Consider the following 10,666-nt stretch of genomic DNA (forward strand, 5'->3'; position numbering starts at 1 on the left):
CCCAAGAACAAGTTTTTTTAAGCTTCGGCAAGTTGGCTCGACATTAATAACAACCGAGTCAACGCCTGTGTGGGCCTCACGTTTTCTTTTCTTCCATGTCTTTCGCGCTGATTTATCAGTTCTCCATTTGTTTAAGGGGAACAAAAAGAAAGAAAAAGAAAGGGTAACGTGTGGTTCCTTAGGTGTACTAAAGACAAGTACTTGGCAGGAAATCAGCGATCAAGTGCCTAGAACATTTTTGTATTATAATATGGGTCTGCAGATAAGCACAGTCGGCATGCTGACAACACGACTAGTTCGAAAGGTCAGGAGTTCGCCGCCGGCACGGTACAGTATAGGTACGTACCAAAGCTTCCAGGTTACATTGCGCATGTCTAGCCGATTCCCGTTGACCGCGGACTCGCAATTTTAATTCGGAAAGGGATAGTAGGGCAAAAACACAGCGTATGCGGCACACATGCGGAGCACATGCTCGTAGGGCTCCTTCTCAATAGGACACACAAACACAGCGTATTTCTCCTCAACGTAGTAATCCGCCTCACTCGCAGGGTCGTTACCTCTCTGAGTTTCGAGGAGTGCGTGCCTTGGCGGGCGCAAACCTGTTTCTGGTAGGGGGAGACTTCAACGCCCCGAACGAGGCCTGGGCCTATGGCTACACTACAGCCAAAGGTCGACGCCTGTGGCAGGACCTGCATGATGCCGAATTAACTCTTATCACCGATAACACGGCGCCGACCCGCACGGGCACATCAACGGCACGGGACACGACACCGGACCTCATGGCGGACCGAAACATCAATCAAGCAACGTGGTGCAATACCCTTGAAGATCTCGGTAGTGACCACGTGATCATAGAAACACCAATTCCTCAGGTGGGTACACCCCCTCCTCCTAAGCTATTCAAATGGATGGACTGGGACAAGTTCCGAAAGCAGCGAGTCTAAAAGAGAGGTGACATCGAGGCATGAATGAAGACGCTCAATGACGACACCAACAAGTCGACATAGACCGTCGCACCCGAAGTCCAGGTTGACAAGATCGAGAGCCGACTAGCCCATCTCTGGGAAGCTAAGACATCACTAAACGCAAGATGGAAGAAGCAAAGGCACAACAGAAAGCTTCGTAAGAAGATCGCACACATCAATCGCCAGCTAGAAGAACATTGCCGGACCTTATGCCGCCAACAGTGGTATGACATCTGCATATGCAGTCGATGGGCAGCTCCAGAATGGCAGCACGTGGCGTCTTCTTCGTTACCTCTTGGGGGAAACGCAGAGCAAGTCTGCTCAGCGAGCAAACCTACAGCGCCTTTTGAACAAGGAATGGGCTACCACGAGTGATCAACAGCTCGTACAACGCCTGCTAGACAAGTACTTCCCCCGGCGACCCGATGTTCAACACGGAGATTACACTGGGGAGACAAATGTGACACTCGATGAAGAATTTCACGAGTGAGAGATCCGCGCAGCTCTCCACAACCTTAATGGCAAATCAGCACCTGGTCCCGACAAGGTTACGAAATGACTCTACGAAAACTCGATGATGCCTCGATAACCGCTCTTACGGCATACGTCAACAAATGCTGGCGAGCAGATCGCATCCAAGAGGCGTGGAAACGCTCTAAGGCAGTCTTGATACCGATGCCAGGCAAGCCGTCCAGCCCCGATAACTTGCGGCCCATTTCCCTCACATCCCGCGTTGGCAAGGAATGGAGCACGCGTTCCTCTCCCGCATGAACCGCCACCTCGAGGACACTGGAGCCTACCGCCGCACTATGGTGGGCTCCCGGTCACACCTCTCCACTCAAGACGTCATGCTTCAGCTCCATCACCAGATTATCAACCACCCAACTAGCGCCAACCGGGCCATCCTCGGCCTAGATCTGGAAAAGGCATTTGACAATGTAGCACATGCAGCAATCCTGAGCCGAATAAACAAGCTCAACATGGGCGAGCGACGCTACAGCTACAACAGAGACTTCCTGTCGCGCCGTACAGTCACCCTCGCGGTCGACAGCATGACATCCGATGAACATGCACTAGGAAGCACGGGCACTCCTCAAGGGTCGGTCATATCCCCGCTCCTTTTCAACCTCGTGATGCTGGGTCTCCCGGCCTACCTCGACGAGATCGATGGCCTCCATCACGCCTCGTATGCAGATGACATCACCCTGTGGGTCGACAAGGGCATTGACGGTCAGATGGAAACCACCTTACAAGCAGCGGTCTCTGCAGTCGAAACCTCCATGACACGGGTCTACGACTACCTCCACTCAAATTGGAGCTGCTCGTCTACCGCCCGCGCCGCCGGCCCAAGCCTAAAAGCGAATCGCGCCAATGTGACGAAATAATCCTCTATACGCAAGACGGCTCCTGTATTCCCCGAGTCCCGAAGGTACCCATCCTCGGCATGCATATAGCAGCCAACGGGTCAAACATAGAAGCTATCCGCAAAATCGAAGGCAAGGTCACAACGGCTACCCGCCTGATCAAACGCATTACAAACAAGCACAGGGGCATGAAGGAGGACATCGTCATGCGCCTCATACACTCTTTCGCAATCAGTCCCATTGCTTATGTGGCTGCCTTCCACAACTGGAACGTCACCGAAAGGGAGAAAATCAACACCCTTATACGCAAGACTTACAAGATCGCCCATAGCCTACCGGAGTCCACAAGCAACGCTCGTCTGCTAGAGCTGGGGGTATACAACACACTTGAGGAAATCATGGATGCGCAAGGAGCCTCGCAACTCGAACGCATGACCCTGACAGCCACGGGCCGGTACATCCTGCAGAAACTCGGCTTCCGTTACCACGTCCATCACGGTCAGAAACAGGTAATTCCATCCGACCTCAGCGACACGCTGATCGCCGCCCCTATCCCTCGAAACATGCACGCCGAATATAATCGGGGCCGACGCCAGGCCCGTGCCAAGGCATTGCTGCGCTGCTTGGGCGGGAAGAGGACTACGCGCCTCGTAGACGCGGCAGAATACACACGAGAACACCGGTTCACGGCGGTAGTCGTGGACGTTAACTCCCGACTTACGCACGCGTGTAGTGTCGCAACGGAACACCCAGAAACCGCGGAAGATGTAGCGATTGCCCTTGCGCTTAACGACCCCTTCTGCGAGGTAGTTTTTAGCGACTCACAACCCGCAGTTCGCAACTACGCGCGGGGGCGCGTTTCCTCCGAAGCTCTCCAGATCCTAAGGAATGCTGGTCGATAGCACTTCGATAGCACCGCGATCATGTGGTTCCCAGCGCACGTCGCCATCCCGACTGACAAGGGCCCCCTATAACTTGAACGAGGTAGCGCACCGCGCTCTGCGCGAGAACTGGCCCGCCGCGCAGAATTGGAGATCGCCTCTTCGAGTTCGGAACTCCTGGTTCAAAACACGCGAGAACGCTTGGTCAGATACAATGACATCACCAAGCACTACCAGCTAGGCAGGTGGTTATTGCCCCCACCTCACCCCAAACTGAAACGTCGCCAGACAGTCAACTGGCGACAACTACAGACACAAACCTTCCCCAGTCCGGTGCGATTGCGGCACATTTTCCCTCCGCAATACCCGAGTGCTCTTTGCAAGTTATGTCAGGAATATCAGCTACAATTGCAGCAGTTCCGGAGGCTCTTGCGTCGAAGTGGGCCGCCGCTCCGCGCAGCTCCAACGTCAAGACGCAAGTGTTGGCAGTCCAGCAGGCCCGAGAGGCGGCGACGAGGCAAGGCCTCGAAGCCCCCTCATGGGGGACCTGAGCCCAGGTAGTTAAACTTTGCCGGATTTAAAATAAAGTTGTTTCCATCTGTCCATACACCCATCCATCCGCTCTCACACCGGTCATAGCGCGCAAGCGTCGGACGAACTCTGATACCAGGTGAAGAGGCAGAAAACAAGCACGGCCGATTAACACACAAAGGCTAAAATGATAAGCTAACCGGTAAGAATACGGGAAAGACAGGCAATGAAGCGAATAATAACAAGAAATGCTCCCGATATACTTCACCAATACAGGTTAGAGAATCCAGGCATCCGTCGTTCGAAGAAGGCACCAGCAATAGGCACGAGCTGCCACTGTTAATGATGATGATCATCCTTTTACCAATGGCACAAAGCCACTGTGGAGGATAGGCCACGAACCGGGTGGTAATACGTTTAAAGGAGTACTGACACAAAAAATTCGAAGTCGAGTTAACGTGCGAGATTGATTTATGTGGGCACACACACATCGTCTGCAAAATATAAACGGCGAATATAGCCTAGAACATATTTAAAGTAAATAACAAATACGCGTGCGCGCAGCAAACCGCAAAACGCAGCACCTCGCGACGTCGACATTAAGGAAGGAATGTAAGCAAGCGAGAAAACATTACGTCTCGAGTTTGCGCTGCCATCGGGGCGGGCCCTGCCAGCAAGTTTCTCGCCGCTCCGATCGTCACGATGTTATTTTGTTCGCCGCTGACGGCAGCGGGGAAAATCACCTAATTTTTTATTTTCGACAGGAAATAACTCAGAGTAAAGGGACCTCGAAAGTGCGCATGTCATAAAACGTCGCACGAAATAGCAAATCACTGGCGTGATTTTGACTCGCACGCGGTCAGCGCAGCTGCCGCAGCAATCGTCTCTGCGAAGCGGCTCGCCTGGCTAACGTGTTTTCTCATCGCTACCCAAATGGCGTCGGGAAAACTTATTGTCTTGTCACTTATAAGCGAGATAAATGTGCAGACGTTGATTGTGCTGACGAATATGGGTGCTTTATTACGAGCTGCGGACGGATCGCATGTGCCGTCGGCCTCGGATCCGACGGCGAATGGGCTGTAGGCCTATGCCGTTTCCTTGGGATCGCCAGCTCGCCTGGCTTGCTCGTTCGCTACCGTCGGCGTCGGTGAGCGACAGAAGTGGTCCGAGTTCGTGCGCGCCGCTGGACTCTTAGAATGGACACTGCTGAAGAGCAGCCAGATTTGCTCATTTCGAGCGTGCCTGGTATAAACAAGACCCGCCGAGCTCAGAACAGTCCGACGATCTTCCACCAAGACTCCGTACCCCAAGGCTGATGCTGTGCTGACTTTTACCCCGCCTTGTGTCCTGCTCCGGAATATGCTTCATTCCCAAAGCGCCCTCGACGAAGGGACGCTAGGTGGCGTCGACCAGTCAAGACGCCTTCGCATCGAGCTCCGACAATCTCATACGTTTCATCGTTTTTTCCTGCTACCAGCCTATCGACGACATTATCATCGGACAGGGCTTCGCTCAAGGAACGGCTGGATGTCCTGCCCTCCACAAGTGAGCCCATCTTTTGGATTTTACGAGGGTTTTTTTATCCGACCACGTCGCTACGCCTAACGCCGGAGCTGAGACGCAATCCTGGAACCTACCCCCACTCCCGTCGACGCCAGCCTCGCGCCACCGCGCGCGGTTGCGTGCCACGAGGTGTCGGGTGCCGTAGACGCCAACGTGCAATCGGAGGCGCCTCGCTCACTTATAATGGACCTTACCCCGCCTGCCGCCGCAACCGAGCCAGCCAATGTAATGGATACTCAGCAAACCGAGGACGCTGCTGAAGACGGCTGGACAACAGTTCAATACAAGAAGAAGAATCTTACCGCCCCCCTGCACCCTGCTGCGCTCCACACAGTCGTAATTCGGCCTCAGAGTGATGTGCACCTCCCTCAGCACAAATTGCACCACATCTCACAAGCCGTGCGGCAACAAGCCCCCCTCAGTCCACACGAAGCCCTGGATCTCTCACTGCATATTAAGCCACGAAGCAATATAAATGTTATCAAGACCCCAAGTTCAATAGCAGCGGAGAAAATCGCTGCCATGTCTCAACTCGCACTTGGACCAACCACGCACACTGTCACAGCATACATAACCGCGCCGGCCAACTCCTGCAGAGGGGTTATCCATGGAGTTGACGCCGGCACATCTTCGGAGCACCTGATGCAGAACTTGGACACTTTTGGGCCCACCATACTAGCCTCCCGGATGATGGGCCGTTCAGAGACTGCTATTATTACATTTGAAGGAAGCATTGTCCCCAGGAAAGTCCTCTATCATCGAGCTATGTTCCGATGTCTGCCACACCACCCCAAAGCAGAGTTCTGTTCCTTATGCCTGATGTATGATCATCGTGCTGACAACTGCCCCACCAAATCAACTATTTTCAGATGTCCTGACTGCACGAGACAACTCAAGCAGGCAGGAGAGGAACACCAATGCTTTCTCCTCTGCCTGCACTGCGGTGGCGATCATAGAACCAACGACCCCAGCTGCCAAATCAAAAGGCAAAAAGACCATAACAAGACAGAACGAGCCTACTTGCAACGCATCAAACTGCGCAACGAGCAACAGCCTACGCTTGGTTCCAGCGCCCCCAACACCGCAACCTCAACTGATTACCATCGCGAATACCCTGCATTATTATCGCACGGACAGCAACAGCAAACAACGCAGACGCAACAGCCCCAGAAGAAGCAACAAGACATGCTACCTAACACACCGCTGTCACAGTCGACGACTTCGGCAAGCGCTACACCGAACGTGCAACGACCGGCCTCGAGCAAAAGCCCTGCGCGCACCCCACAGTCTGGGAAAACCATCATACCCAAGGCGCCTGGTAAGCCAAGCACTCCTATCATCCCGCAATCCCCATCCTTCAAGACCCTAACATCACAAGCACAGTCTCCTACTCCAATTTACGAAACACCACAATATCAGCAACACGTCCTACACGCGCATTCCCACAAGACACCTTCAAGGCTAGAGTCTCGTCTAAACAAATCAGAGACACTGTTAGAACGCTTTGAAAGCATAGAAAAGAAACTCGACCGCCTCACTGATATTGTCGAAAAACTTGCCTCAGCCTACGAACGTCACGAAACACGCCTAACCGTGCTGGAACAACGAGTAGACCGCATGCTTAAGCGCCTTCTTCCAGATGAAGATCTTAGCTCCGAAAACATGGACCACATGTCTCATTCGCAAAAGAGACAACTTCCTGATGACCCAATCGACACCTCCAACACCCAGTCTAAGACCGCAAAGGTCGCTAATCCATGGCAGAAGTAAGGGACGGAAACTTTTGCGTTTGGCAGGGGAACTGCCGCGGTCTCAGTAACAAAAAAGCAATAATGAGGCAATACTTCCTAAAATTGAAAAACCCACCACATGTGTTACTTCTGCAAGAAACATACAAAGAACAGAACATCCCAGGATACACAGCTACACATTCAGCGCACAATGAATACGACCTACCATTAATTTCGACGTACGTAAAACATAACATTAAACACTACACGGAAACAGCACCAGACTGTTTAGCAAAGTATGTCTTAATAACCACAATATACCCGGACAACTCACAACGACCTGCCAAGCTGTACAACGTCTACAATCCACCAAAATCGACTTACAACCTTAGTCAGATCTTCAAGCACGCTAAAAAAGATGAGAAGACTCATGACATTTACATCATGGGAGATTTCAATGCGCCCAACACATCATGGGGATACAAGGCGAACACGAAAACGGGCAGGTTGCTGGAAGACAACATAAACAAATTTCAGTACACAGTTCTCAACACTCCGGGGGTAACAACTCGCGCAGGGGCGCAAAATCAAGTTCCTACTACACCGGACCTCGCGTTGCACAAAGGTGAATATGCTACGAGCTGGGAGAACACCCATGAAAACCTAACTAGCGACCACGACATACTAAACATCATTATACACATGACGCCTCGAAAGCGCCGCGCTACAGTCACCTTCACAAATTGGGACAAATTCCGGAAACTGAGGCAGAATAACACTAACACAGGGCATGACCTGGACACGTGGGCTAAAGGCCTCCTAGAAACTAAGACAGCAGTTACAGACACGCGCACAACTTCAGCGCCGGCAGACCGGCCCGACCCGCACCTCACACGCGTCTGGAAAAAACGCAAAAAACTATTGAGAGTCTTATCCCAGCAACCGCATAACAATCAGCTTCGTGAAAAGGTAGATGATGTAACTATTCAAGCGATCAATCATGCCCGGACGCTCGAACAGACAGAATGGAACCATATTTGCGATAGCATCCAGAATACGTTAGACAAAAAACACACGTGGCATCTTTTGCGTGCCCTGCTTGGCACAAAGAAACAAGTGATCCCTACCATAGAGAAACACGCCAGTACACAAGGTATAAACAAAACATTTGATGAACTCCGGACCCTTTACATACCTGCGGCACATCAGTCACTGTACACAGACTATACGGGCCCCCAAAACGACAACATCGGTGGTGACTTCACTATGGCAGAACTAAACATAGCATTGATGCAAAACAATAGGGCGACGGCGCCGGGTCCTGACGGCATCACATATACTCTTCTGCGTAATCTGCCCGACGAAGATAAAGAAACGCTTCTCTCGCACATAAATGAGCATTGGAACGCGGGTACCCTCCCAGACGAATGGAGAACATCACACATTACCATGATCCCAAAACCAGGAAAAAAAGCCACGCTTTGCAACCTCAGACCCATATCCTTAACATCATGTATGGGCAAAACAATGGAACGGCTTGCACTGAACAGACTAGAAGAACATTTGGATAACACGAAACATTTTCCGCACCAGCTCATAGGCTATCGCAAGAACATTTCCACACAGGACTTATTTCTCATACTACAGAACACGCTTCTGCAGCCAAAGACAGCACAGACCCAAGCCCTTCTGGCAATAGATATAAAAAAGGCATTCGATAATGTCACACATGATCATGTACTCAAATCGGTTCACGACAGTGGATGCGGCGCCAACATGTACAATTACATACGCAGTTTCCTCAAAGGCAGGACAGCACGCTTCAAGGCAGCGCAGTCTCTTTCCTCCCCCATCAATATTTCCCGTGGAACACCTCAAGGATCGATTATATCTCCCACCCTCTTTAATCTTTGCATGACAGCGCTATCAAGGCAGCTATCCACAATCCCTAACCTTCACCACACTTTCTACGCCGACGATATTACCCTATGGTGCGAAACCGGATCTCCAGGGAACGTCGAAACGACCCTCCAGAAAGGCGTCGAGACCATAGTTAACCACTTACATAAAGCCGGACTCGAACCTTCAGCAGAAAAGTCGGAACTTCTCCTCATGAATCGAACACATTACCAAAAGAAAACAAACGCCCTGATACAACTCACCTTATTAGGCAAGCAGATACCAAAGGTTACATCGTGCCGAGTACTCGGCTTTATCATAAATCACAACAACAATGCTAATTCTAACGTTATACAATATCAAAAAGACTGCCGAAATCTCACGCACCTAATGCGAAGAATCATTAGCAAAAAACACGGACTGAGAGAAGAACAAGCAACACAGCTCGTGACTGCGCTCGTGTATAGTAGGCTTCTGTACACCGCCCCATTCCTAACACTGACACAAACACAAACTCGAAAACTCGAATCTTCACTCAACACCCTTCACAAGGCCGCCCTGGGCCTACCTATATACACCTCAAATGAGCGCCTTCAACAAACGGGCCTCTTTCACACTTTCGCAGAACTAACACAACAACACCGAGACCGACAAGTAGCGCGATTGTCTTGTACGAAGCAAGGATGCGACATCTTGAAACGAGCAGGGATCGCCCCTATCCAGTTGACACCAGTTAACCAAAGCCCTCCGCTACCACGCAACATTGCATTTACAAACATACCAAAAAATATGACGCCACACCTACATGACGGTCGACGTCAAGCGCAAGCAAAACATCACCACATAGACAGGAAATGCATCACGATATACACGGACGCCACACGCTCTGACATGGGATCATACGCGTATGCAATATATACACCTGGACAGACAGCACCGATCATCCAAACAGCTGGGCCATTTTCCAACCCTCCCAACATAGCCGCTCTGGAGACTCACGCGATAATATATGCCATACAAGAAGCCTCTCTACTCACTAAGCACCACTCCAGTAACATCAACCTTTATACCGACTCCAGCAAAGCCATTCGCAACATACAACAACGACTGTTGGAAACACACCTACATGACATCTTAACAGAATCCTGTAACCGCAAACCGAGCATTACAATCACCCTGCGTTGGGTGCCTGGTCATGCTGGGATCGAGGGAAATGAGTTGGTTCATCAACGTGCCCGCGAAATTAACCTCCGGGCGCCCTCGATTCCCTGGCCAAATCCAACGACAGTGGAAGACGCTGCCACGTACAAAGCGCAAATAGCTGATTACTACAAGAACATCAAGGAAAGCCGTACTATTTTGCCCCAACCTCACTCCTCACTCAACACGGAACAAGCACATGTCCTTCGTAAAGTTCAAACGAACACTCTTCTCACGCCACTAATGCTCTACAACTTCGGTTGGCGTAGCACAGCTCACTGCCCCAACTGCCCGGAGATAAGGGCAGGTGCAGAACACATTCTGTACTCATGTAACACTGCCATTACCTCTCCTCATTTTCCTTACCCTCCCCCTCCTTCCTGGAGTGCTTGGCTTCACTCGGACTCGGAGGATGAACAACGAGCCTTAGCGGGGCAGGCGCTCTACTTCACTGGGCCTTAATGTTGGCCTTAAATAAAGTTTTTTTCCTTCCTTCCTTCCCTCGACGAATGGTTCGTACTACTTGTAGCGGT

Source organism: Dermacentor variabilis, chromosome 4, assembly GCF_050947875.1.
Source record: "Dermacentor variabilis isolate Ectoservices chromosome 4, ASM5094787v1, whole genome shotgun sequence".
Taxonomy (NCBI): Eukaryota; Metazoa; Arthropoda; class Arachnida; order Ixodida; family Ixodidae; genus Dermacentor; species Dermacentor variabilis.